This window comes from Ranitomeya variabilis, chromosome 8 (assembly GCF_051348905.1).
Source record: "Ranitomeya variabilis isolate aRanVar5 chromosome 8, aRanVar5.hap1, whole genome shotgun sequence".
Lineage (NCBI taxonomy): Eukaryota > Metazoa > Chordata > Amphibia > Anura > Dendrobatidae > Ranitomeya > Ranitomeya variabilis.
Genome location: NC_135239.1, coordinates 218,912,510 through 218,936,781, shown reverse-complemented (window position 1 = coordinate 218,936,781; position 24,272 = coordinate 218,912,510).

Genomic DNA, 24,272 nt, shown 5'->3' with positions numbered 1-24,272 from the left:
ACATACTTGGCACATTGGATATTAAATCTCTCTACACGGTCATCAATCTAGAGATGGGTTGTGCATCAGCCAAATATTTTTTAGAACAACTACACTCTTACAACCCCAATCAGATCGCATATATTGTGGAGAGTATGAAATTTATTCTCCAACACAATTATTTCATTTATTGTAAACAGTTTTATTTACAAACATGGGGTACCGCCATGGGTACAAAATTTGCCCCCAGTTATGCAAATCTTTATGTGGGGAAGTGGGAGGAGTCTTATATTTATCAAAATGGCCATTTACGGAAAGGCCTAGTTTTGTGGCGACGCTTTATAGACGATGTGGTGTTTATATGGGAAGGGACACAGTTCGACCTCAGCACCTTTCTCCAGGGTCTAAATGATAACATGTATGGTCTGGAATTTACGCCCACTATAAGTACATCAAATGTAAATTTTTTGGATTTAAACATCTTTATAGAAAATAATACCATACTCACCAAATGTTACCACAAGGAAGTGGATTGTAATAGCTACATCCATACAGACAGTTGCCACCTTCCGTCATGGCTTTCAAACATTCCAAAAAGCCAGTTTACACGGATAAGACGGAATTGTACAAAAGATGGGGATTATGATGAAGAATCCAACCATTTAAAGAGACAGTTTGTGGAAAAAGGGTACTGTGAGACATCCTTGGAAAAGATCAGGCAAGAAGTTAGGACGGTCCCAAGAGGGAATTTGCTTCACGCAACCAAAATGAAACCACAACTCTTGAGCTTAGCACATGATATTGGGAAAATACCATTCATCACTCAATACCATGCAAACCGGAATAGATTTACTAATATTATTCATAAGCATTGGCCTATTTTAAAGAATGATAAGGTTGTTGGAGAACTTATTCCTGATAAACCAAGATTTGTCTTTAGAAGGGCGAAGAACATTGGAAATATGATAGCTCCAACAGCCAGGATGGGAATGATTCATGGCTATACCAAACCAACAAGTACAATAGGACTGAATCCTATGAGGGGATTTACTACGTGTGGCACTTGTTCCTGCTGTACACGGGTAAAATGTAAAAAGTCGGTTCAAACAAATTTTTGGAATACTGATAGGACTGAAATGTTCAACATTAAGGATAAAATTTCCTGTCATTCAACAGGGGTCATCTATATAATTAGATGCCCCTGTGATAAACTATATGTAGGCCGCACAAAAAGGAGATTGAAAGACAGGATTAAAGAACATTTGGATAACATCAACAAGGGGTTTGGCGGCCACCCCCTGTCACGCCACTATGCAGAAAAACATGGTAGGATGTGCAATGGAACATCTTTTTGTGGCATCCAAATTGTACAAAAAAACCCCAGAGGGGGGGACTATCTGAAGAGTATGTCTAGGGTTGAATCCAATTGGATTTTTACACTTAATAGTCTGGCCCCAAAGGGACTTAATTATGAAATTGAACTGTTTGCCCTTTAATATTTTAGAATTAGGTACCATCATTTCAATATGTGATTTTGAGTGGGAGATCACTCTCACATTCATGGGGGTATGTTTTTTTTAATACAACTATATACTGCACACTGATAACCTCTTTTAATTTGAGCTGTATGTTTGATGTTTTAGGATTAATTTTATGGGACATGGGGGTTATTTTAGTTATTTGAATAAAATATTTTACTTATTTAACATATATTTATATACGTATTTTTTATACATTTACTTGGGGATTAATAAACTTCTATTTTTAATTAGAGAATAGGGGGCAAATTTTTTATGTGTGCAATATAGGGTCCAGTGGTCATGTGCATCCCACCATAGGTGGGTGTATATGGCATACTTTGTTTGATTGTGATGGCATGGTGCTGGCAAGCCCATTAGATAGAATGGGGGCTCAGTAGCAGGGAGTACAGCGGGGGGTATAAAGGGTTAGCGTTAGTACAGGGACCATAACCTTGAGGAAGAGGGACGTCTCCCTCGAAACGCGTCGGTCATTGGCCCCTGTACATGTCCGTCTTCCACGGACAGGTGACGTCACCGCTCAACCACGCCCCCCGCACTTCCCGCTCGTACACGGCGGCGCCTTCGGCCGAGGCACACCGCCGTTCAGCACGCGCTGGTTCTCCAGGAATCACCTTGGTGTTCAGGGAGGACGCTCCCAAACTGCAGATCCAGACGCAGCAGCAGTTACATCAGGAACTCTGGGCGCACCGATCTGGTATTCTCATCCTTTGTTCTTTAAGCCTCGCGCAACTCGCAGATAAGCTTCTTGACTGTCTCTTGCCCTCCCGTGACCATTGTCTTGACTTCCACGGCATCCTCATCTAACTTGTGGGGCACGGACTTCTACTTTAAGATACGCAGCTTGGCTCCCAGGATACTATGGCCTCCTGCAGTAAAACCACTGGCAGCGATATTCAACACTGTGTTCCACAGTACGGAGCCTCACGTTCGACGTACTAGAAAAAGAGCCTCGCGCTCAATATTTTCTGTCCCTAACCTGAACACCAGTGATTAACAGACTATCCTGCCACGATATCCCAAACAGTCGGGAGGCGGTCTCCTAGTGAGAGCCCTCCACAAAAATTCTGGTGGTCCCGTATGGAGCATCTTAATTACCTGTTTCTGGTGGTCCCGTTCCGGGACGTCTTAATTACCTATTTCTGGTGGCTCCATATGGGGCGTCTTAATTACCTATTTGTACTCAAAATTCTGGTGGTCCCTGACTTGGGACGTCTTAATTACCGGTTAGTACAATATCACAGAGGCTGCGTCTCCTATCCCTTTCTCTAAGCCGCCCCACAATCTACAACTAGCTCAATTTTTCACTCCACTTCACTACTAGACAATAGTCACGGGTAGGATGGTTGAATGGAGTACAATGACCGGTAAAGGAGGTGTGGTGTACAGAGGTCGCACAGGATGCGACGTCTCTCAGTTGCTGGTTCAGAGCGTGGCACAGGATGACGTTTGATCTCACCACTCGATCATTCACCTCCCGGACCCAAGGAGACTACAGACAAACCAATAACGGCTGAGACACTAGCAAGTGTGACATATACAGTGTACATGATCGCCACTTACCGCGTACGGAGGGTGATCAGTCCTCGAGGTCAGCCACTATGGGTATCATCCACAGACATCCAGGCATGGGTCCAGGGGGCCTCGGATCGCTGGCCACGCCCCCCGTTGGTCGCGCCAAATTGTCGGGGTCGTAAAACGACAATATACCCTTCCTTCACCAGTCATTCCAAATTAATATGTGTGCAGGGCATCTGGTACCGGATAAGAATAAATCAGACAGGTAGCTGGTTCAAACTTAGTTAATGCCCCGTGCATCCACACATGTCTGCAGCGGTCACACCAACTGGCTTTATTCTAAAATACACAATACTATATTGAGTGTTAGGGGAAGGCGTGCATTAGGCGGGGTTTAAGCTAGCATCCAGTCTTTCTGATTTGTTCTGACGTCTTCTGGTGGATTCCTCCTTTTCTTCACATTCCTTTAGTTTCGTTTCCAAAGAAATGACTTAACCCTTCGGTCACTAACCTGAAACGAAACTGAACACTGGCAACCATCTTTAAATACAATTACATATGCATTAGCTAGCAGATAGGAAAAACTTATTGTTTCACAGTATAAGAGTATATAAAAGTACAAAGGTATATAAGAAAGTATATTTTCACCTTGACAGAGGGATGGTCCAGAAGAACATTGGGAAAACTCAAGGCAAATTTAAACTTTTTGCAGATAAGCGATGGTCTGTGAGACCTAGATTCCTGGTAGGAGATAAAGTGTGGTTGTCTACCAGTAACAATCTTGTCTTAAGGTTCCTACTGCTAGGTCCCAGGTTTATTGGTCCTTACGAGATCATTGAGGTGGTCAATCCAGTTGCCTTTCGCTTACTGCTTCCTACGTCGCTTTGGATGCCCAATGTGTTCCATAAGTCCCTTCTTAAGTCATTTGTATCATCCTCTGCTGGGCCTCCATCCCCTCCGCCTCCTGTCTCTGTGGATCGTCAGACCGAGTATGAAGTGGAACAGATTGTTGATTCTCGCATGGTCCGTAGTTCACTTCAGTATTTGGTCAATTGGAGGGGTTATGGTCCTGAGGATCGATCTTTGGTCCCGGCGTGATCTGTCCATGCTGATCGATTGGTCCGGGCATTTCACGTACGTTATCCTGGGAAACATGGGGGTCTGGTGGCCCCCCATTGAGAGGAGGGTACTGTCATGATTCGTTCCAGGTTTATTCCTGTCTGCTCTTTTTCCGGGCGCATCATGTCAAGGGTTAACTTTGCTCTGCCTCATTCTGGGTTCAGGTTTCCTATTTAGCTCCCATGAATCCTGCTGGCAGGGTCAGCTATAGTTCTGCCTTCGGTGTGTGAACCTGACTCTGGTAGCTCTTGATTTGTCCTGCTGTGAACCCTGACTTGTCCTGTATCTGTTAACTCCCTCTGTCTGCCCTTTTCCCAGCGTTTCTCTGTTTGTCTGTTTATCTGCTTGATTCTCCGGTTCTGACCTCCTGGCTTGGCTATTGACTCTGTTACTATTTGTCCCTATTATACCGTATTTTGCCCGTTCTGGTTTACTGATCTCTTGCTACGTCCTGACTATCCGTTCTGTCTAATCCTTTTATACTGTCGTGCTAGCTTGTGCTTTTGACTCGGCTTGTCTGACCACTCTCTCGCCACTTGGTGGCGTCTGTTCTGCTGCTCTGTGTGTGCAGTCTCACTTCCCTCTCAAGCTCCCACTGGTGGAGGTTGCACTGTACTGCACTGCAGCAGCATGACAGGTGTGGCTTCAATCATTTTAACATTGTGTCCTCAAGTTTTTACTGTTTTGTATGATAATAAGATACATTTGTAATCTACTTCAAATAGAGTGTTACATTTTTAAGGCAATAGCGTCTTCTTCCTTTTCTGATGATAGGACAGAGGTTGAATGCTGGACTGAGAGAGGGGAGATAGATTAAGCCTTGCAGGCGCAACCCCAAGTCACGTGCTGAGAAGCCGGTACGTGACACACATGGAATAGATGGATGACATACAGTGTATACACATAGAATAGATGGATGACACACAGTATATACACCACATAGAATAGATGGATGACATACAGTGTATACACATAGAATAGATTATTATTATTTATTGTTATTGCACCATTTTATTCCCTGGTGCTTTACATGTGAGGAGGGACGTACATAACAAAAACAAGTACAATAATCTTAAACAATACAAGTCATAACTGGTACAGGAGGAGGACCCTGCCCGCGAAGGCTCACAATCTACAAGGGATGGGTGAGGATACAGGAGGAGAGGACCCTGCCCGCGAGGGCTCACAATCTACAAGGGATGGGTGAGGATACAGGAGGAGAGGACCCTGCCCGCGAGGGCTCACAATCTACAAGGGATGGGTGAGAATACAGTAGGTGAGGGTAGAGCTGATCGTGCAGTGGTTTGGTCGATCAGTGGTTACTGCAGGTTGTAGGCTTGTCGGAAGAGGTGGGTCTTCAGGCTCTTTTTGAAGGTTTCGATGGTAGGTGAGAGTCTGATGTGTTGTGGTAGAGGGTTCCAGAGTAGGGGTGATACGCGAGAGAAATCTTGTATACGATTGTGGGAAGAGGAGATAAGAGGGGAGTAGAGAAGGAGATCTTGTGAGGATCGGAGGTTGCATGTAGGTAAGTACCGGGAGACGAGGTCACAGATGTATGGAGGAGACAGGTTGTGGATGGCTTTGTACGTCACGGTTAGGGTTTTGTACTGGAGTCTCTGGGTAATGGGGAGCCAGTGAAGGGATTGACAGAGGGGAGAGGCCGGGGAATAGTGGGGGGACAGGTGGATTAGTCGGGCAGCAGAGTTTAGAATAGATTGGAGGGGTGCGAGAGTGTTAGAGGGGAGGCCACAGAGCAGGAGGTTGCAGTAGTCGAGGCGGGAGATGATGAGGGCATAGATAGGGTTTTTGCAGATTCTTGGTTGAGGAATGTACGGATTTGTGAAATATTTTTGAGTTGAAGTCGGCAGGAAGTGGAGAGAGCTTGGATATGTGGTTTGAAGGAGAGATCAGCGTCAAGGATTACCCCGAGGCAGCGAGCTTGTGGGACTGGGGAGAGTGGGCAGCCATTTGCTGTAATGGTTAGGTTCCTTGGGGGGGTCGCGTGAGATGGAGGGAAGATGATGAATTGTGTTTTGTCCATGTTAAGTTTGAGAAATCTAGCGGAGAAGAAGGATGAAATAGTGGACAGACATTGAGGGATTCTGGTTAGTAGGGTGGTTATATCTGGTCTAGAGATGTAGATCTGTGTGTCATCAGCATAGAGATGATTCTGGATAGGGCCAAGTCTGTGATACCAAGGGATGAGAGGGTCTGTAATAATAGGGAATGGTCCACTGTCAAAGGCAGCCGACAGGTCGAGGAGGAGGAGGACAGAGTAGTGTCACTTGCTCTTGGCGGTTAAGAGGTCATTGGTGACCTTAGTTAGGGCAGTTTCAGTGGAATGGTGTGACCGGAAGCCAGATTGTAAGCGGTCAAAGAGGGAGCAAGAAGAGAGATGGGAGGACAGTTCAAGGTAGACGTGTTGTTCCAGTAGTTTGGAGGCATAGGGGAGAAGTGATATAGGGCGATGGCTAGATACAGAGGATGGGTCAAGAGAGGGCTTTTTGAGGATAGGTGTGATGGAGAAATGTTTAAAGCTTGAGGGGAAAACAACAGTTGTTAGTGATAGGTTGAAGAGATGGGTTAGGGTTGGGATGAAGACTGTGGTGAGGTTTGGGATGAAGTGGGATGGGAGTGGGTCAAGTGCACAGGTGGTGAGATGCGATCTTGAGAGTACAGTGGAGAGTTGATCTTCTGTAATGGTGGAGAAGTTGGTTTTGGAGGTGGAGGGCTGGGAAGTCGGGAGGAAGGGCTCTGGGGGTTGTTGACCAAAACTGTCTCTGATGTTATCAATCTTCTGCTTGAAAAATGAGGCAAAGTCTTCAGCTGAGATAAGTGGGGAGGGAGGAGTTGCTGGGGGACGGAGGAGAGAGTTGATGGTGTTGAATAACTGTTTAGGGTTGTGAGACAGGGAGGATATGAGAGATGAGAAGTAGATTTGTTTAGCTATGGCAAGTGTGGTCTTGAAAGTAGTGAGGGACAGTTTGAATGCGATGAAGTGCTCGTTGGAGTGGGATCTTTTCCATCTGCGCTCAGCAGCCCTGGAAGCTCGCCTCAGTTCTTTGGTCAGGCTGGTGTGCCAGGGCTGTCTGTTGATTTTGCGAGCTTTGGTATGTGTAAGTGGGGCAGCAGATTCCAAAGCTACAGCTATTGTGGTGCTATATAGAGCGGCAGCATCATCCGCATTGTGTAAGGAACTTATATCTGTGAGAGGGAGGAGGGATTCAGAGAATGAGTGTAGGTCAAGGTGTTTAAGATTTCTGCGAAGGTGTGAAAGTTTGTGGGGTGGGGATTGTAGACATAGAGTGGAGAGGGAAGAGAATGTGAGAAGGTTGTGGTCAGAGAGAGGAAGAGGTGAATTAGAGAGGTTAGATAGGGAGCAGAGGCGGGTGAAGATGAGGTCTAGTGTGTGACCATCTTTGTGGGTGGCTGTAGAAGACCATTGAGTGAGGCCGAAGGAGGAAGTGAGAGAAGTTTAGTGGCAGCTGAGTGGGAAGTGTCAATGGGGATGTTGAAGTCGCCCATAATGATAGTAGGGATGTCCGCGGAAAGGAAATGAAGTAGCCAGGTGGTGAAGTGGTCAAAGAAGGTGGTGGCTGGCCCTGGGGGCGGTAAATGACAGCCAGTTGGAGGGGGAGTAGATGCGCATAGAGTGCACCTTAAAGGAAGGGAGGGTAACAGAGGGTGGCAGTGGGATTGGGGTGAAGGAGCAGTTATCTGACAGGAGAAAACCAACTCCTCCGCCATGTTTGCTGCTGGGGCGGGGTGTGTGAGAAAGGTGGAAGCCACCGTAAGAGAGTGCAGCAGGAGAGGCTGTGTCAGAAGGGGTGAGCCAGGTTTCGGTGATGGCGAGGAAGGAACGTTTGGTAGTAACAAAAAGATCGTGGATGTAGGAAAGCTTGTTGCAGACAGAGCGAGCGTTCCACAGAGCTCCTGTTAGTGGGACTGGGGAAGCGGGGGCTGGGTGAATGGGTATAAGGTTAGAGAGGTTACGGAAGGTTGTGATAGAGCGTGGATGGGAGGTAGAACTGACTGTGGGAATGTGGTGAGGAGGACCAGGATTTGGAGAGATATCATCAGCAGTGAGAAGGAGCAGAGAAAGTGTTAGCAGGTGGGAGCAGGAGAGGGCATGAGGGTTAGGAGGCAGAGGATGTAGATTAAGGAACAGTTCTGAGGAGGAAGTGAGATGGATGGGGAGGATTGAAGCAGAGATAAACAGTTCCTTACTTGGTGTGGGGATTAGGGGAGGTAGCATAAAGTGAAGGATTGTAGGGGTGAGAGTGAAAATAAACAAACATTTTTTACAGTGACTGGCCAGTTACCTTCAGTTCCCTTCAGGTTCAATTCAGGTTTTAATTCTACTGTAATCTTCACACTTCTAGGACACACTTATAGGAATCACACTGCAGACTGAAGTCTATGCAGACTTGAGCTATGCAATATAAGTACATAATATAAATATAAGTAGATGGATGACAGTGTATACACATAGAATAGATGGATTACACACAGTGTATACACATAGAATAGAGAGATGACATACAGTGTATACACATAGAATAGATGAATGACACACAGTGTATACACATAGAATAGATGGATTACATACAGTGTATACACATAGAATAGATGGGTTACATACAGTGTATACACCTAGAATAGATGGATGACACACAATGTATACACAGAATAGATGGATTACATACAGTATATACACATAGAATAGATGGATTACATGCAGTGTATACACATAGAATAGATGGGGATTACACACAGTATATACACATAGAATAGATGGATTACACACAATGTATACACAGAATAGATGGATTACATACAGTATATACACATAGAATAGATGGATTACATGCAGTGTATATGTAGCGCCCCCACTGCCGCAGGGCCGAGGGGTACCCGGTACCGGGCCTCTGAGTCTCTGCTCTGGGGTTGTCACGGTGGCTAGGCCCAGTCCGTGACCCTGCCGAGGGGCGCGCGGTGAATGATGTGACAGATGATGGTGGTGGTGAGGCTGTGGTGGTGCGGTGCAGTAAATAACGAGGACACCAGGTTGCAGTCTCTTTACCTCTTTACTGAAGATCTCTGGGTCCTCAGTCCGGAATACGGTTCACCAGGCTGCGCAAGTCCGGCCGGCCCAATAGCACCTCCGGAGTTCTCTTAGCAGGTGGAAATCTGTGCCTTCCTTCTAGCGCTAGGTATTGTGGTCCTTCCCTGCTGTGCTTACAGAAAGTCCCCACAACTGTTGTGTCTGTTTCTTAAGTTCCCTCACAACTCGATTAGATGATGTTCTGCTAATCCTCCGTCCCTCCCTGGTGTTCTGGTTGGGACGGCACCCGTTTGACGGGTAGGCTCGGAGCTCTTCCGGGACCCTAGAGTCGCCCCTCTCCACAAGTTGCCCCCCAAGACTGCATAGGTGATTAAAGTTAGACAGCCTGCCTTAGACTGACTGTCCTGCCGCTGTTTAGAGTATCGCTTGAAGCTGAATGTTATACTACTCCCTCGGCGTTCCGGCCACCGGTAATGCGCCTCAGTAGGATGTTGCTTCGGTCTTACAGCACGACTCCTACTGGTATTTCTCCTTTTGCGTGATCTCGTTTCTCACTCAGCACAATCTATCTCGCTTCTAATCCTTCCTTGGGCACCGCCGCTACCCGGAGCAGGCACGGTCCCGTTACGTTCGTTCAAGTTGCCAAGCCTCTGTCAGGATCCCACCCCTGACAGAGACCCTACTGTATCTTCCCCCACAACACCCTCTGCCACAAGGTGTTGTCTGGTTCCAACCCAGTCAGCTTTCTGATCTAACTTCCTGCCTGACCCCCAGTTTACCCACTATGGTGGGGAGTGGCCTAGTGAATAGAACCCTTAGCTCCCCCCGGAGGCCCGACTGTGAAATGTATTGGTGTCTGTGATACCTGATCAGATGAACTCCTTCAGTGCCATCAGACGCACCATAGCTCCCCATAGTGGCGGAGCCACAGTACTGCAACGACCAGGACTCTGGGGCGCTGCACTCCCCCCTGGTTAAACACAGTACTCCGGGACTGGGAAGAAAACAACAATACAAGTTAGCAAAAAGACATACAGTTTTGTTGAGTGCAATAACAATAAGTATACTTAAACAGAGCTTCCCTTTATGGGAGGTGAGGACACTTGGACGTTACAAACCTGGTTAAATATCATAGCAACATGCTATAATTAACTTTCCTTTTACCCAACCGGGTATTCTACTAAGTGCAAAATTGTTGAACAATAATTTAACATTGCCTTTAAGGATGTACACTCTGAATCCGCTAAAGACCTTCTTATAATTACATTATAAGGCAATTTAACTTTTCCATTCTCCTTCTTAAAATCTGCAGGACCGCCTGTCCTAACGGCACCAGACCTACTGCCTCTCCCTTCTATGCAGGACCGCCCCGTTCAGCCCGGGCCTACTGCCTTTTCAACTACTATACACAGTATAGAACATAACATTACTTTCAGTTTAAGAGCACCGAGCCATTTTTACATGACTCCTCTGAGGACTCAGGGTTCACCTTCTATCCCCACTATCTATCAACATTATCAAAAACAGTTTCTTTTATCGAACATTAATTCTTCTCATTATCTTCCTCACTAACATGCATGCTGGACACCACGTCTACCCCTACGGGCCCACTGCATCCTTCTTCTAGCTTTCACTTTCTGTCGGAGAACATCATCAGCATTTCTCTACAATTAACTAGTTGGATACATATAACTTTCTCATAAAAACATTATCATCACTTTCTTTCATCAAACATTATTGCTTTCTCTTAGCCTTTAAAGCAATATCACCATTTATGTGCATCAAATGAACATCCCCTTTAAGAGGGGACCAAGTCTCTATGAGGTAGCATATCTTCTCAAGCTACCAGTCCATACTCAACAAAGGTTCCAGTGTGGTATCTTCACAAAGAGTCCTTTTTTTGAAGTAAAACCAGTAGGGAGCACCTTTAATAAGGTGCAAACTATGTACAAAAAGTTTGTATCATGCACTGTTCATGATTGCGGCAGTTCTTTTCAACTGAAAACTTGTGCAACAAAAACTCAGAAAAATAAACAAAACAATAGGGATCCCGGGTCAACAAAAAGGATCCCCTTAAGAGTTAACCCGAAACGGGTTTTAGCAGCAAAATCAGGAAACAAACAAGCAGTTAAGAAACTATGTACATATTCAGAATACAGGAACATCTACTCAAACCACCCAGGGGGCAGCACCGGCGGGGGCAACCCCTTTGGGTATTGCGAGCCGCCTGGTACTGCATAAGGGGGTCTGTCGTCCCATCTGGGGGTCTGTGTACCCACAGTCTTCAGTCCTTGGGCAGTAGACGCGCTGGTCACCTGAGGAGGTGCCTGCGTGGCCACAACAGCGGTGGAGGTCATGACGCGGCAAGTCGTGGTCTTCACAACTGTGCCTGTTGGGGTGACCACGGTGGTCTCAGTGGTAATCGTGGGCCGGTCACAAGGTGGCACCCTGGCCACGGGGGACAACTTTTCGGACACCCTAGGCAAGGGGGTCATGGAACTGTGCCTCTTGTGGACGTTCAGGGCAAACCACCCCTTCTCTCCAAGGTGCCGGGTGTAAATGACATCATCCCCTGGATAGAGATCCCGGCCTGGGTGGCCCTCTCTAAGATGCGACTCTACATCCCGCCGGTTAACAAAAACTTCGGCATATAGACCCGGCTCCTTTATAAAGCCCCAGCCTCCACGGAGCTTAAAGTCAATGACGGTGCCCTGCCTGCGCGGGGCCTGCTGAGCAGTGGGATCCTTGCGGGCCCGGTCCTTGACCGCCAAGTCTTTTTGATGGTGGGCCTCCAGCCCGGCCTGGTATGTTTTCTCCTCCTCTTTCCACTGTTGTTCTAGCTGGACCCGGTATTCCTCCCAGCTTAGGGCCTGTACCATCTCCCCCTCTTGGGTCTTCACCCCGGGGAACCCCATAAGGTTAGATCCTGGGTTCACCCAGCGACACACTGTGCGCTCTGCACGGACTTCACACAGCAGGGTGGTTGGCGTGATCGGGGCCTTCATGCGGTGTTCCATGCCCGTGGCCTCCTCCCAGGGTAACAGGCGTTGGAGTCTATGGGTTCCGGGGAGAGGGGGTGCCGCAACGGGGCCTACTAGTAAGCCCTCGGCTGGTGGGACGGGGTTGGCGGACTCACCAACCGATGCAGGGGCCTCCTCTGCGGCAGATTCCTCCGGCGGTGTCGACGAGGATCTCAGCGGTTGCTCCGGTAACGGTGCAGGATCCGACGCCTGAGGACCTTTTTCCCGGCGCCGCCTGGTGCGGAGCCTGGGCCTTCATGTTCAGTTGGAAGAGTTGGTTGATCAGGCTCTCCATCTCGACCCGCAGAAGTTCAGTGCTGTCCACGGAGAACGGGCTGCTGTGCTCATCCGGGTAGTCGGGGGAGACTTCCACTTCAACCCCACTGTCGGGTTCAGGGCTGCTGGCCAAAGCGTCCTCCACGTGGGTCACTTCCTGGTCTTTTTCCCGCTCTCTCCTTCGTGGGCGGTGTCGTTTTCTCGGTCTCCGCCCTCCATTGAGGATTAGGAGGCGGATCTCTGCTGCTGACGGACACGTCCTCACGGTGCAGAAATATTTAGACTGGGCGGCCATGGTTGTTCGCGCTCTCCAGCTTGCCTACGCCCACTCCACGCCCCTCTTCTTTTCCTGCGCTCTCCTCAGCGCTGTAATGGCGGCGGATTTTGGCGGTAAATGGCGCAGCCCAGCTTTTGTAATAAAGTACAGTCCAAGCACAACAAATCACAGTCCCAAGGCACACATGACCTGATTCTTCAGGCTTAAGTAGATCCTGTTCGTGACGCCAAGTTGTAGCGCCCCCACTGCCGCAGGGCCGAGGGGTACCCGGTGCCGGGCCTCTGAGTCTCTGCTCTGTGGTTGTCACGGTGGCTAGGCCCAGTCCGTGACCCTGCCGAGGGGTGCGCGGTGAATGATGTGACAGATGATGGTGGTGGTGAGGCTGTGGTGGTGCGGTGCAGTAAATAACGAGGACACCAGGTTGCAGTCTCTTTACCTCTTTACTGAAGATCTCTGGGTCCTCAGTCCGGAATCCGGATAACCAGGCTGCGCAAGTCCGGCCGGCCCAATGGCACCTCCAGAGTTCTCTTCACAGGTGGAAATCTGTGCCTTCCCCCTAGCGCTAGGTGTTGTGGTCCTTCCCTGCTGTGCTTACAGAAAGTCCCCACAACTGTTGTGTCTGTTTCTTAAGTTCCCTCACAACTCGATTAGATGATGTTCTGCTAATCCTCCGTCCCTCCCTGGTGTTCTGGTTGGGACGGCACCTGTTTGACGGGTAGGTTCGGAGCTCTTCCGGGACCCTAGAGTCGCCCCTCTCCACAAGTTGCCCCCCAAGACTGCATAGGTGATTAAAGTTAGACAGCCCACCTTAGACTGACTGTCCTGCCGCTGTTTGGAGTATTGCTTGAAGCTGAATGTAATGATACTCCCTCGGCGTTCCGGCCACCGGCTGCGCGCCTCAGTAGGATGTTGCTTCAGTCTTACAGCACGACTCCTACTGGTATTTCTCCTTTTGCGTGATCTCGTTTCTCACTCAGCACAATCTATCTCGCTTCTAATCCTTCCTTGGGCACCGCCGCTACCCGGAGCAGGCACGGTCCCGTTACGTTCGTTCAAGTTGCCAAGCCTCTGTCAGGATCCCACCCCTGACAGAGACCCTACTGTATCTTCCCCCACAACACCCTCTGCCACAAGGTGTTGCCTGGTTCCAACCCAGTCAGCTTTCTGATCTAACTTCCTGCCTGACCCCCAGTTTACCCACTATGGTGGGGAGTGGCCTAGTGAATAGAACCCTTAGCTCCCCCCGGAGGCCCGACTGTGAAATGTATTGGTGTCTGTGATACCTGATCAGATGAACTCCTTCAGTGCCATCAGACGCACCATAGCTCCCCATAGTGGCGGAGCCACAGTACTGCAACGACCAGGACTCTGGGGCGCTGCATATACACATAGAATAGATGGATGACACACAGTGTATACACATAGAATTGATGGATTACACACAGTATATACACATAGAATAGATGGAAGATGGATTACATACAGTATATACACAGAATAGATGGATTACATACAGTGTGTACACATAGAATAGATGGATTTCACACAGTGTATTGTTATGATCCGGTGACCTTGGAGCCGCATGAGAGACTTTCTCAGGAGTAGGTGGTGCCTGTACTGACCGCAACCCCTAAACTAACACCGCAACTAGAAGTAGCCGTGGGATGTACCTAACACGTCCTAGACACCACGACACAGCCGGAAGACTAAATACCCCTATAGATGGAAATGGGAATTCTATCTTGCCTCAGAGCAGAACCCCAGAGGATAGGCAGCCCCCCACAAATATTGACTGTGAGTATAAGAGGAAAGACACACGCAGGCAGAAAACAGGATTCAGCAAAAGAGGCCACGCTAGCTAAATAGGAAAGGATAGGACAGAATTCTAAGCGGTCAGTATTAAAACCCTAAAAATATCCACAGCAGATAATACAAATATTCTACATCTAACTAAAGACATAGAAAGTATATCTGCATCTCCTGAGAATCCAGCATGACTGAAAAATCCAGACAAAGTCTAAGATGGACAAAAACACAATGAATTACACTGAATTGACAAGCACACTGCATGTGTGCACAGAGACAAAAAACCAGACACTTATCTTAGCTGAATTGGCAGCAGGGCATGAGGAACCAGAGAGAGATGCAATCCCTCCAAAAACAATGGACAACTGGCCAGGAGTCATGGATCCTGCACACCTAAATACCTAATAGAGCTGCAATCAGCAGAAACACCTGCCCGGATTACAACCCCAAGACAACTGCACTACCACCAACAACCACCGGAGGGAGCCCAAGAGCGGAATTCACAACAGTGTATACACAGAATAGATGGATTACATACAGTGTATACGCCTAGAATAGATGGATTACATACAGTGTATACACATAGAATAGATGGATGACACAGTGTGTACACATAGAATAGATGTATTACACACAATGTATACACAGAATAGATGGATTACATACAGTGTATACACATAGAATAGATGGATTACACAGTGTATACACATAGAATAGATGGATTACACACAGTGTATACACATAGAATAGATGTATTACACACAGTGTATACACCTAGAATAGATGGATTACATACAGTGTATACACATAGAATAGATGGAAGACATACAGTGTATACACATAGAATAGATGTGTTACACACAATGTATACACAGAATAGATGGATTACATACAGTGTATACACATAGAATAGATGGATTACACAGTGTATACACATAGAATAGATGGATTACACACAGTGTATACACATAGAATAGATGGATTACACACAGTGTATACACCTAGAATAGATGGATTACATACAGTGTATACACATAGAATAGATGGATTACATACAGTGTATACACATAGAATAGATGGATTACACACAGTGCATATACACATAGAATAGATGGATGACACAATGTATACACAGAATAGATGGATTACATACTATGTATACACATAGAATAGATGGATTACATGCAGTGTATACACATAGAATAGATGGATTACACAGTGTGTACACATAGAATAGATGGATTACACACAGTATATACACATCGAATAGATGGATTACATACAGTATATACCCATAGAATAGATGAACTACACACAGTATATACACATAGAATAGATGGATTACACAGTATATACACATAGAATAGATGGATTACATGCAGTGTATACACATAGAATAGATGGATGACATACAGTGTATACACATAGAATAGATGGATCACATACAGTGTATGCACATAGAATAGATGGATTACATACATTGTATACACATAGAATAGATGATTACACACAGTATATACACATAGAATAGATGATTACACACAGTGTATACACATAGAATAGATGGATTACATACAGTGTATACACATAGAATAGATGGATTACATACAGTGTATACACATAGAATATATGGATTACACACAGTGTATACACATAGAATAGATGGATTACATACAGTGTATACACATAGAATAGATGGATTACACACAGTGTATACACATAGAATAGATGGATTACATACAGTGTATACACATAGAATAGATGGATTACATACAGTATATACACATAGAATAGATGGATTACACAGTGTATACACATAGAATAGATGGATTACATACAGTGTATACACATAGAATAGATGGATTACACACAGTGTATACACATAGAATAGATGGATTACATACAGTGTATACACATAGAATAGATGGATTACATACAGTATATACACATAGAATAGATGGATTACATACAGTGTATACACATAGAATATATGGATTACACACAGTGTATACACATAGAATAGATGGATTACATGCAGTGTATACACATAGAATAGATGGATTACACACAATGTATACACATAGAATAGATGGATTACATACAGTGTATACACATAGAATAGATGGATTACATACTATGTATACACATAGAATAGATGGATTACACACAGTGTATACACATAGAATAGATGGATTATATACTATGTATACACATAGAATAGATGGATTACATACAGTATATACACATAGAATAGATGGATTACATACAGTGTATACACATAGAATAGATGGATTACATACTATGTATACACATAGAATAGATGGATTACACACTGTGTATACACAGACTAGATGGATTACACACAGTGTATACACATAGAATAGATGGATTACATACAGTGTATACACATAGAATAGATGGATGACACACAGTGTATACACATAGAATAGATGGATTACATACAGTATACACAGAATAGATGGATTACATACAGTGTATACACATAGAATAGATGGATGACACACAGTGTATACACATAGAATAGATGGATTACATACAGTGTATACACACAGAATAGATGGATTACATACAGTGTATACACATAGAATAGATGGATGACACACAGTGTATACACATAGAATAGATGGATTACATACAGTGTATACACATAGAATAGATGGATTACATACAGTGTATACACATAGAATAGATGGATGACACACAGTGTATACACATAGAATAGATGGATTACATACAGTGTATCCACATAGAATAGATAGATTACATACTATGTATACACATAGAATAGATGGATGACATACAGTGTATACACATAGAATAGATGGATCACATACAGTGTATACACATAGAATAGATGGATTACATACAGTGTATACACAGAATAGATGGATTACACGCAGTGTATACACATAGAATAGATGGATGACACACAGTGTATACACATAGAATAGATGGATTACATACTATGTATACACATAGAATAGATGGATTACATACAGTATATACACATAGAATAGATGGATTACATACAGTGTATACACATAGAATAGATGGATTACATACTATGTATACACATAGAATAGATGGATTACACACTGTGTATACACAGACTAGATGGATTACACACAGTGTATACACATAGAATAGATGGATGACATACAGTGTATACACATAGAATAGATGGATCACATACAGTGTATACACATAGAATAGATGGATTACATACATTGTATACACATAGAATAGATGATTACACACAGTATATACACATAGAATAGATGGATTACACACAGTGTATACACATAGAATAGATGGATTACATACAGTATATACCCATAGAATAGATGGATGACACAGTGTATACACATAGAATAGATGGATTACATACAGTGTATACACATAGAATAGATGATTACACACAGTGTATACACATAGAATAGATGGATTACATACAGTGTATACACATAGAATAGATGGATTACATGCAGTGTATACACATAGAATAGATGGATTACACACAGTGTATACACATAGAATAGATGGATTACATACAGTGTATACACATAGAATAGATGGATTACATACAGTATATACACATAGAATAGATGGATTACATACAGTGTATACACATAGAATAGATGGATTACATGCAGTGTATACACATAGAATAGATGGATTACATGCAGTGTATACACATAGAATAGATGGATTACACACAATGTATACACATAGAATAGATAGATTACATACAGTGTATACACATAGAATAGATGGATTACATACTATGTATACACATAGAATAGATGGATTATACACAGTGTATACACATAGAATAGATGGATTACATACTATGTATACACATAGAATAGATGGATTACATACAGTATATACACATAGAATAGATGGATTACATACAGTGTATACACAGAATAGATGGATTACATACTATGTATACACATAGAATAGATGGATTACACACTGTGTATACACAGACTAGATGGATTACACACAGTGTATACACATAGAATAGATGGATTACATACAGTGTATACACATAGAATAGATGGATGACACACAGTGTATACACATAGAATAGATGGATTACATACAGTATACACAGAATAGATGGATTACATACAGTGTATACACATAGAATAGATGGATGACACAGTGTATACACATAGAATAGATGATTACATACAGTGTATACACATAGAATAGATGGATTACATACAGTGTATACACATAGAATAGATGGATTACACACAGTGTATACACATAGAATAGATAGATTACATACAGTGTATACACATAGAATAGATGGATTACATACTATGTATACACATAGAAAAGATGGATGACACACAGTGTATACACATAGAATAGATGGATTACATACAGTATACACAGAATAGATGGATTACATACAGTGTATACACATAGAATAGATGGATGACACACAGTGTATACACATAGAATAGATGGATGACATACAGTGTATACACATAGCATAGATGATTACATACAGTGTATACACATAGAATAGATGGAGTACATACAGTGTATACACATAGAATAGATGGATTACATACAGTGTATACACGTAGAACAGATGGATTACATACAGTGTATACACATAGAAGAGATGGATTACATACAGTGTATACTCATAGAAAAGATGGATGACACACAGTGTATACACATAGAATAGATGGATTACATACAGTGTATACACATAGAATAGATGATTACATACAGTGTATACACATAGAAGAGATGGATTACATACAGTGTATACTCATAGAAAAGATGGATGACACACAGTGTATACACATAGAATAGATGGATTACATACAGTATACACAGAATAGATGGATTACATACAGTGTATACACATAGAATAGATGGATGACACACAGTGTATACACATAGAATAGATGGATTACATACAGTGTATACTCATAGAAAAGATGGATGACACACAGTGTATACACATAGAATAGATGGATTACATACAGTATACACAGAATAGATGGATTACATACAGTGTATACACATAGAATAGATGGATGACACACAGTGTATACACATAGAATAGATGGATGACATACAGTGTATACACATAGCATAGATGATTACATACAGTGTATACACATAGAATAGATGGAGTACATACAGTGTATACACATAGAATAGATGGATTACATACAGTGTATACACGTAGAACAGATGGATTACATACAGTGTATACACATAGAATAGATGGATGACACACAGTATATACACATAGAATAGATGGATTACATACAGTGTATACACATAGAAGAGATGGATTACATACAGTGTATACTCATAGAAAAGATGGATGACACACAGTGTATACACATAGAATAGATGGATTACATACAGTATACACAGAATAGATGGATTACATACAGTGTATACACATAGAATAGATGGATGACACACAGTGTATACACATAGAATAGATGGATGACATACAGTGTATACACATAGCATAGATGATTACATACAGTGTATACACATAGAATAGATGGATGACACACAGTATATACACATAGAATAGATGATTACATACAGTGTATACACAGAATAGATGGATTACACGCAGTGTATACACATAAAATAGATGGATTACATACTATGTATACACATAGAATAGATGGATTATACACAGTGTATTCACATAGAATAGATGGATTACATACTATGTATACACATAGAATAGATGGATTACATACAGTATATACACATAGAATAGATGGATTACATACAGTGTATACACATAGAATAGATGGATTACATACTATGTATACACATAGAATAGATGGATTACACACTGTGTATACACAGACTAGATGGATTACACACAGTGTATACACATAGAGTAGATGGATTACATACAGTGTATACACATAGAATAGATGGATGACACACAGTGTATACACATAGAATAGATGGATTACATACAGTATACACAGAATAGATGGATTACATACAGTGTATACACATAGAATAGATGGATGACACAGTGTATACACATAGAATAGATGGATTACATACAGTGTATACACATAGAATAGATGATTACATACAGTGTATACACATAGAATAGATGGATTACATACAGTGTATACACATAGAATAGATGGATTACACACAGTGTATACACATAGAATAGATGGATTACATGCAGTGTATACACATAGAATAGATGGATGACACACAGTATATACACATAGAATAGATGGATTACATACAGTGTATACACATAGAAGAGATGGATTACATACAGTGTATACTCATAGAAAAGATGGATGACACACAGTGTATACACATAGAATAGATGGATTACATACAGTATACACAGAATAGATGGATTACATACAGTGTATACACATAGAATAGATGGATGACACACAGTGTATACACATAGAATAGATGGATGACATACAGTGTATACACATAGCATAGATGATTACATACAGTGTATACACATAGAATAGATGGAGTACATACAGTGTATACACATAGAATAGATGGATTACATACAGTGTATACACGTAGAACAGATGGATTACATACAGTGTATACACATAGAAGAGATGGATTACATACAGTGTATACTCATAGAAAAGATGGATGACACACAGTGTATACACATAGAATAGATGGATTACATACAGTGTATACACATAGAATAGATGATTACATACAGTGTATACACATAGAAGAGATGGATTACATACAGTGTATACTCATAGAAAAGATGGATGACACACAGTGTATACACATAGAATAGATGGATTACATACAGTATACACAGAATAGATGGATTACATACAGTGTATACACATAGAATAGATGGATGACACACAGTGTATACACATAGAATAGATGGATTACATACAGTGTATACTCATAGAAAAGATGGATGACACACAGTGTATACACATAGAATAGATGGATTACATACAGTATACACAGAATAGATGGATTACATACAGTGTATACACATAGAATAGATGGATGACACACAGTGTATACACATAGAATAGATGGATGACATACAGTGTATACACATAGCATAGATGATTACATACAGTGTATACACATAGAATAGATGGAGTACATACAGTGTATACACATAGAATAGATGGATTACATACAGTGTATACACGTAGAACAGATGGATTACATACAGTGTATACACATAGAATAGATGGATGACACACAGTATATACACATAGAATAGATGGATTACATACAGTGTATACACATAGAAGAGATGGATTACATACAGTGTATACTCAGAAAAGATGGATGACACACAGTGTATACACATAGAATAGATGGATTACATACAGTATACACAGAATAGATGGATTACATACAGTGTATACACATAGAATAGATGGATGACACACAGTGTATACACATAGAATAGATGGATGACATACAGTGTATACACATAGCATAGATGATTACATACAGTGTATACACATAGAATAGATGGATGACACACAGTATATACACATAGAATAGATGATTACATACAGTGTATACACAGAATAGATGGATTACACGCAGTGTATACACATAAAATAGATGGATTACATACTATGTATACACATAGAATAGATGGATTATACACAGTGTATTCACATAGAATAGATGGATTACATACTATGTATACACATAGAATAGATGGATTACATACAGTATATACACATAGAATAGATGGATTACATACAGTGTATACACATAGAATAGATGGATTACATACTATGTATACACATAGAATAGATGGATTACACACTGTGTATACACAGACTAGATGGATTACACACAGTGTATACACATAGAATAGATGGATTACATACAGTGTATACACATAGAATAGATGGATGACACACAGTGTATACACATAGAATAGATGGATTACATACAGTATACACAGAATAGATGGATTACATACAGTGTATACACATAGAATAGATGGATGACACAGTGTATACACATAGAATAGATGGATTACATACAGTGTATACACATAGAATAGATGATTACATACAGTGTATACACATAGAATAGATGGATTACATACAGTGTATACACATAGAATAGATGGATTACACACAGTGTATACACATAGAATAGATGGATTACATGCAGTGTATACACATAGAATAGATGGATGACACACAGTATATACACATAGAATAGATGGATTACATACAGTGTATACACATAGAAGAGATGGATTACATACAGTGTATACTCATAGAAAAGATGGATGACACACAGTGTATACACATAGAATAGATGGATTACATACAGTATACACAGAATAGATGGATTACATACAGTGTATACACATAGAATAGATGGATGACACACAGTGTATACACATAGAAGAGATGGATTACATACAGTGTATACTCATAGAAAAGATGGATGACACACAGTGTATACACATAGAATAGATGGATTACATACAGTATACACAGAATAGATGGATTACATACAGTGTATACACATAGAATAGATGGATGACACACAGTGTATACACATAGAAGAGATGGATTACATACAGTGTATACTCATAGAAAAGATGGATGACACACAGTGTATACACATAGAATAGATGGATTACATACAGTGTATACACATAGAATAGATGATTACATACAGTGTATACACATAGAAGAGATGGATTACATACAGTGTATACTCATAGAAAAGATGGATGACACACAGTGTATACACATAGAATAGATGGATTACATACAGTATACACAGAATAGATGGATTACATACAGTGTATACACATAGAATAGATGGATGACACACAGTGTATACACATAGAATAGATGGATTACATACAGTGTATACTCATAGAAAAGATGGATGACACACAGTGTATACACATAGAATAGATGGATTACATACAGTATACACAGAATAGATGGATTACATACAGTGTATACACATAGAATAGATGGATGACACACAGTGTATACACATAGAATAGATGGATGACATACAGTGTATACACATAGCATAGATGATTACATACAGTGTATACACATAGAATAGATGGAGTACATACAGTGTATACACATAGAATAGATGGATTACATACAGTGTATACACGTAGAACAGATGGATTACATACAGTGTATACACATAGAATAGATGGATGACACACAGTATATACACATAGAATAGATGGATTACATACAGTGTATACACATAGAAGAGATGGATTACATACAGTGTATACTCATAGAAAAGATGGATGACACACAGTGTATACACATAGAATAGATGGATTACATACAGTATACACAGAATAGATGGATTACATACAGTGTATACACATAGAATAGATGGATGACACACAGTGTATACACGTAGAATAGATGGATGACATACAGTGTATACACATAGCATAGATGATTACATACAGTGTATACACATAGAATAGATGGATGACACACAGTATATACACATAGAATAGATGATTACATACAGTGTATACACAGAATAGATGGATTACACGCAGTGTATACACATAAAATAGATGGATTACATACTATGTATACACATAGAATAGATGGATTATACAC